We start from the raw sequence: 6,932 nt of genomic DNA, 5'->3' as shown, positions 1-6,932 counted from the left end.
GCGCGTGCGTCGTCCGAGCAGTTGCGTGATAAACGACCGTGTCGAAAGCCCAAACACCGCCGAGGCCAGTCGCCGCCGCCGCAAGGGCAGCCACGCAGCCTGGCGAGAGGCATCGTCTCGTGTAGCGTCGCCCCCGCCCCAACTGGAGTGGCCCAGTTTTTTGAACGGGACGGGAACTGCGAAGCACTTAGACCGACGGCGGACTACGACGAGAACGCCTTAAGCTTCGCCAACGTTTCGCCAACTCGTGCGGGAGACTTTTTCCGTTTCGCGGCAAGTCGTCGCGCCGTGCTCTCCGCATCAACCGCGTACGCAGCGAACCGCAAACGTCGGGCGCAGCCTCCTCACCTCCCTGCGCTTTGCGCGCGAACGTTCCCTGTTCGCGCGGCAAAGCCTGGAGGAGGCACGGCCCCGCAGCGTGTTCGAGCGCCCGGTCTACGGGACACCCTGCTTACTTCGAGGGCAACAAGCGCAACGCAAGGCTGCGATCTCGCGCACTTTGCGCACGGCTGGAGAAGCTTTGCTGGCCGGCTTTCGCTCCTCGTGTTTACCGTGCGTTAAAGTTGCGCGTCCGTGGCTCTCGCAGCTCTTGCGCGCCCGGTCGCAGAGAGGAGTACGCAACCTCGACCGCACTTTCCCTGCAGGCTTCCTTCCGACTCGAAGTCCTGCGGCGGTCTCAACGAGGTGCCACATCCTCAATGCAGTCGGTCGCCCCCGTTTCGGTTGGGCTCTGGCACGACGGTCGCCACCGTCTCGCCCTTGAGTGGCCGCTGTTGGCGCTCGCTGTGAGGTGTTCAGCGTGCTGTCCGTGTTGCCGACGCGGTCAAAACGAGTCGACGGCTCACGTTCCCTTGTGCGCCGAAGGCTCTCTTGATATGTGATCCGACCCTCAGACAGACGAAGCCAAGGGAAGACCCAAGGCCGCAATGTGCGTTCAAAGAATCAGTGCTCAGTGTGTCCTGCAATTCACACCAAGTCTCGCAGCTGGCTGCGTTCTTCATCGACCCGAGAACCGAGTGATCCACCGCTTAGAGTCGTGAAAAAGTGTTTGTTCAATTCCGTACAGTCAAAACCAAACGTTTCTGGCACTCGGCCAAACAGTGGCCAAGAAGGGCGCTTTTCAGCGCACGCTTGGACTCCAAAACTCTGCCGCGCCTTTTTCGGCTGCCGCAAATCGAGCAAACGGTGTGTTTCGGACGGCGTTTCGCTTCCGCTACTTGCGAGTGCTTTCGTGGTCCACCCCTCTATAAATACTCGGGAGGCGTCGAAGCCGGTTCTCCAAGCCGGACCCGTAGGTATCGTTGTGTGCTCGCTCTCATTGGCCCGCCTAACCAGAAAATGCCTGCGGTACACCCATTTGGATAAGAGTGCACGCAGATGCGGGCCTCGACGGCTACACATTTCCTCGGGCGGCCGCCTCCCGGCCTCCGTGGAGCGCGGGATGCACGGTCCCATCGACAAGCCTCTCCCGTTTTTACCGTGGCGTCGCGGTTCACCACGGCGGGCGGGTCGGTCTCCTCCGCATAAAAAGGGGGACCCCCGCTTTTTGTTCCACGAAATCGCACAAGCTTTTTTCGCATACACGGTTTGCCACCGCACACCAAAATGCCGATCCGGCTGCTTACTTTAGCCAACAGGTGGAGCCAGGCGCGCCGTACTTGCGCGGCACTTCCCACGTCCACCGAAGTCGGTGCCAAGGACCACTTTCGGCGCCGGAGCCGCGTACGAGCCTACTCGAGGCGGAAGAACGAAGCCAGCAAGGGCCTGGCCGCAAGTGCGTTCAATTGTCGGGACGTCCAAGTCCCTCGTTCTTCCGTGCTTCCTCTTTCGGCAAGTCGTTGCGGCACCTTCCCAAAGCGCGCAGACCCGCTAATCGCGACGAGCGCGACGTGGCCGTGCCGCCTTTCCCTCGGCAGCAAGCAAAACGCCTGGCAACGTCGACGCTCCCCTAACCGCGATCTCGCACCGTGTTTCGTGTGGCGAATTCAAAAGCCGGCCGGCGCTGCTGCAACCATTACGGTCGGTACGCATACGCCGCGGAGGGCGGGACGGTCATCGGAGCGTGCGGTTCCTCCATCGAGTACTGCGCACCTCGGCCGTCGCATCGCCGTGCCATGACCGGCCGCGCGTCAACGCGAACCGGTGCCAGCGAGATCCCTCGCCTGCAAGAACCGACCGGCAGCCTCCGTCACCCGAGGACGCGGAGGCGCTTGCCGCGGACGGCGGGACGGTATGCACTGGTGCACAGCGGACCCGTCACATCGCCAGTTCCTTGACCGACCGCCGACGCTTGTGCCGTTCCTCTCGTACTTGGCAGTCGCCGCGCGATTGTCGGGTCTCGTTCTTGCACGCTCGAACGGTCGGGAGGGCACTCGGCTGGCGTTTCGGGAACGCGCAGCCTCGCCTTCTACCGACGTAACCACGACTCGCCGTTCGCGCTCCGCCGCTCCTGTTTACAGTACTAGGCGGTCCCGCAGCGGTCGGGTCGCGCATTTCGAGCGCTTCGAGCCACGGTGCAGTGGCGGGTCGAAAGCCGACCTATGAGTGCGTTGCGCCGTTTGTACCCGCGTCCGCCACCTGGCCGACCGTCCAAGGTCGCGGTGTTGGCGTCCGCTGGGCGCAACAATTTGTCACGGGGTGCCGCTCCACATTCAGGCAGCCCCGTGGGGAAAAGCCGACCCCGCGTCCAAACGGGGTCAGCGGCAGAAAGTGTCGGGCGCAGACGCAGCCGAGGCGCTCACCCTTCACAATCCGTTAATGATCCTTCCGCAGGTTCACCTACGGAAACCTTGTTACGACTTTTACTTCCTCTAAATGATCAAGTTTGGTCATCTTTCCAACAGACCGGCGCAACCGAAAGGCCGCGCCGGACATCGGTCCGAAGACCTCACTAAATCATTCAATCGGTAGTAGCGACGGGCGGTGTGTACAAAGGGCAGGGACGTAATCAACGCGAGCTTATGACTCGCGCTTACTGGGAATTCCTCGTTCAAGGGGAACAATTGCAAGCCCCTATCCCAATCACGAAAGAAGTTCCACGGGTTACCCAGTCTTTTCAGACAGGGATAAAGACACGCTGCTTCCTTCAGTGTAGCGCGCGTGCGGCCCCGGACATCTAAGGGCATCACAGACCTGTTATTGCTCTGTTTCGTGCGGCTAGGAGCCGCTTGTCCCTCTAAGAAGGTTGTAAGGTGCTGGGAACCCCGCACCTATTTAATAGGCTAGAGTCTCGTTCGTTATCGGAATTAACCAGACAAATCGCTCCACCAACTAAGAACGGCCATGCACCACCATCCACCGAATCAAGAAAGAGCTCTCAATCTGTCAATCCTCCCAGTGTCCGGGCCGGGTAAGTTTTCCCGTGTTGAGTCAAATTAAGCCGCAGGCTCCACTCCTGGTGGTGCCCTTCCGTCAATTCCTTTAAGTTTCAGCTTTGCAACCATACTTCCCCCGGAACCCAAATACTTTGGTTTCCCGGAAGCTGCCCGCCGAGTCATTTGAGTAACTCAGGCGGATCGCTGGTTGGCATCGTTTATGGTCAGAACTAGGGCGGTATCTGATCGCCTTCGAACCTCTGACTTTCGTTCTTGATCAATGAAAACATTCTTGGCAAATGCTTTCGCAGTAGTTCGTCTTGCGACGGTCCAAGAATTTCACCTCTAGCGCCGCAATACGAATGCCCCCGTCCGTCCCTCTTAATCATTACCTCGTATTCCAAAAACCAACAGAACAGAAACGAGGTCTTGTTCTATTATTCCATGCAAGTTTATTCAGGCGACTCGCCTGCGTTGAGCACTCTAATTTTTTCAAAGTAAAAGCACCGGCCATCTCGAGGCACACAATGAAGTGCACCAAGAAAGAACCGGCATGATGTTCAGTCCGAGCCGTCGCATCGGGTAGATGCACTACTCGTCTGGAACTGAGATCCAACTACGAGCTTTTTAACCGCAGCAGCTTTAGTATACGCTATTGGAGCTGGAATTACCGCGGCTGCTGGCACCAGACTTGCCCTCCAATTGATCCTCGTTAAAGGATTTAGAGTGTACTCATTTCAATTACGGGGCCTCAAAAGAGTCCCGTATTGTTATTTTTCGTCACTACCTCCCCGTGCCGGGAGTGGGTAATTTGCGCGCCTGCTGCCTTCCTTGGATGTGGTAGCCGTTTCTCAGGCTCCCTCTCCGGAATCGAACCCTGATTCTCCGTTACCCGTAACAACCATGGTAAGCAAGTAACCTACCATCGAAAGTTGATAAGGCAGACACTTGAAAGAAACGTCGCCGGCTCGTGGCCATGCGATCAGCACAAAGTTATCCAGAGTCACCACACAATACGGGCCGAAACCCGATCGATCTTGGTCTAATAAAAGCACCCGTTACCCAAAGGGCTCCAGGCTCACTGCATGTATTAGCTCTAGAATTGCCACAGTTATCCAAGTAGGAAGAAACGATCTAAGGAACCATAACTGATTTAATGAGCCATTCGCGGTTTCGCCTTATTTCGGCATGTACTTAGACATGCATGGCTTAATCTTTGAGACAAGCATATGATTACTGGCAGGATCAACCAGGTAATCGTTCGACTGCGCGTCCGTCCTCGCCTTCGGCGGGCCGGACGCAGTCTGTGTGCGGCGGAGGCCACCTTCAGGCGCCCCAACACGCTTATTTTGCACTCCGAGATGACGGCGTTCGAGCTCGCTACGGCACAACCTTCCCGAAAGACGAGTGGGAGCCGTGCGGCAAGAAGCACGTTCATGCTCGCTCTTTTTCGTTGCATCGACTCGGTCGCGCCGTGCGGGTTGCCCAAGCCCGCTGCACTGTCGGTGGACCGGCCGGGACTAGCAACGGAGCCGAGACCGCAAAGCCGCCAGACGACGGGTCACGCCCGCGTCTTCGGCGCTTTCGCATCTGAATCGCCCGAGGACGACACGGAACACACCTCGATATCGTGGTAAAACGGCACCGTCCGACAACCAGCCCCTAACGCATCAAGCGGATGAGGCTGCAGACGACTGCCGTGGATTCCCCTGGAGCAGACCCGAGGACACGCTTGACGAGGCCGAAGCCCGCCGCATATCAGACACCCGGTCGCTTTCGCGTACGCCGCTCACGAGAACCCCCACATAATAGCAGCGATAAGTACCCAGACCTCCTTGGGCACTAATACGAGCGTACTCGAGAAAATTTCACCGCGGGTGTGCCCCGAAACGTGTGGCACGTTGAGCGTGCCACAAGTCTACGTCGCTCTCAAACCCGCCGAGGTCGTAGAATTTGCGACCCTACTCACGAAATTGCCACCGAGGATACGGCCGCAAACGTACCGCACCTTGGGTAGGCCACGAGTTTGTGCAACACTACGCTGACGGCACAGCACCGAGGTCGTGCGCGCACGCACGGGAAAATTCCGCCGCGGTTTCTGCCGAAAACGTGAGGCACCACGACTCTCCGCAAGTTCGCGTCGACTGCGAAAGACCGAAGTCGTGAACGACGTGTCCGCTACTCGCCGCCGACACGCTGGACACCAAACGTACAACGAATCGACGGCGTCGTAGAGGCCCACGACGCGGTTTTCCTTAACGACGTCTCGGCGTGGCACCGACAGGTTAGAACGGCCGACCAACGTTCCCTGTCCGCCGTTCGGCTCAGTCGAAGGGCTCGGCGACTTCGGCAACGCTGCGAAGCCGCACGGTGACGCACGCCATGTCCCCATTTTTTTTTTCTTTCTGCGTCTGCCGGGGTGCCCCTATAATAGCAGCGATAAGCACCCAGACCGCCGTGGGTCGCTCGCCCCGGCTGACGTGGTTTTTCGTACTCCTGCGGCGGTCGCCGTCAAGCACGTCCAAATACGCTACTTTCGTGGGCGCATTCACGCTCTTTCGCTTCGCCGGAGTGCCAGCACTCACTCTGCCAAAAACGGCGAACATCCGAGCGGCGGTTCCCACTTTTGCGTCGGCGTCGCAAACCCCGCCCCGGCAGACGAGGTTTGCCGTACTCGTGCGACGGTGGCCGGCGGGCACGTCGAAAGACGCCGATATCGTGCGCGAATTGGCGCACCTTGGCTTCACCGGAGTGCCGCCACTGACTCCTCCAAAAACGGCGAAGATCCGAGCGGCGCTTCCCACTTTCGCATCGGCGTCCCGAACTCCGCCCCGGCTGACGCGGTTTACCGTACTCGTGCGACGGTCGCCGGCGAGCACGTGGAAAGACGCCGATATCGTGCCCGAATCGGCTCCGTTCGGCTTCGCCGGAGTGCCAGCACTGGCTCGGCGAAAGACGACGAACATCCGAGCGACGGTTCTCACTATTGCGTACGCGTCGCAAACCCCGCCCCGGCAGACGCACTTTGCCGTACTCGTGCGACGGTCGCCGGCGAGCACGTAGAAAGACGCCGATATCGTGCCGGAATCGGCCCCGTTTGGCTTCGCCGGAGTGCCAGCACTCACTCGGCCACAAACGGCGAACATCCGAGCGGCGGTTCCCACTTAGCCGTCGGCGTCCCGAACTCCGCCCCGGCAGACGCGGTTGCCGAGCTCGTGCGACTAGCGACCGCGAAGCCGTCTCGCGACGCCGCTTTCGTGCGCGGCTCCCACTGCGACCTGGGTCACCCGAGGTCGACGAGCAAAAAAGAATGTCGAAAAAAAAATTTTTTTTTTTTGCGTCTGCCGGGGTGCCCCTATAATAGCAGCGATAAGCACCCAGACCGCCATGGGTCGCTCGCCCCGGCTGACGTGGTTTTTCGTTTTCCTGCGGTGGTCGTCGTCAAGCACGTCCAAACACGCCACTTTCGTGGGCGCATTCGCGCTCTTTCGCTTCGCCGGAGTGCCAGCACTCACTCTGCCAAAAACGGCGAACATCCTAGTGGCGGTTCCCACTTTTGCGTCGGCGTCGCCAACCCCGCCCCGGCATACGCGGTTTGCCGTACTCGTGCGGCGGTGG

General features: G+C 59.4%; 2 non-coding genes across 2 annotated transcripts; both read right to left on the bottom strand.

The window, feature by feature from the left end:
• Nucleotides 1-883: 883 nt before the first annotated feature.
• Nucleotides 884-1,036, bottom strand: LOC142790400 (5.8S ribosomal RNA). Its single transcript, XR_012889491.1, has one exon. It is a non-coding gene; the product is annotated as a 5.8S ribosomal RNA (ribosomal RNA).
• A 1,719-nt stretch (nt 1,037-2,755) lies between these two features.
• On the bottom strand, nt 2,756-4,570 carry LOC142790321 (small subunit ribosomal RNA). The gene has a single exon (XR_012889432.1). It is a non-coding gene; the product is annotated as a small subunit ribosomal RNA (ribosomal RNA).
• Between the last annotated feature and the right edge of the window lie 2,362 nt (nt 4,571-6,932).

This window comes from Rhipicephalus microplus, unplaced genomic scaffold (assembly GCF_043290135.1).
Source record: "Rhipicephalus microplus isolate Deutch F79 unplaced genomic scaffold, USDA_Rmic scaffold_99, whole genome shotgun sequence".
NCBI lineage: Eukaryota > Metazoa > Arthropoda > Arachnida > Ixodida > Ixodidae > Rhipicephalus > Rhipicephalus microplus.
This window is presented reverse-complemented; position numbering and strand designations above follow the sequence as displayed.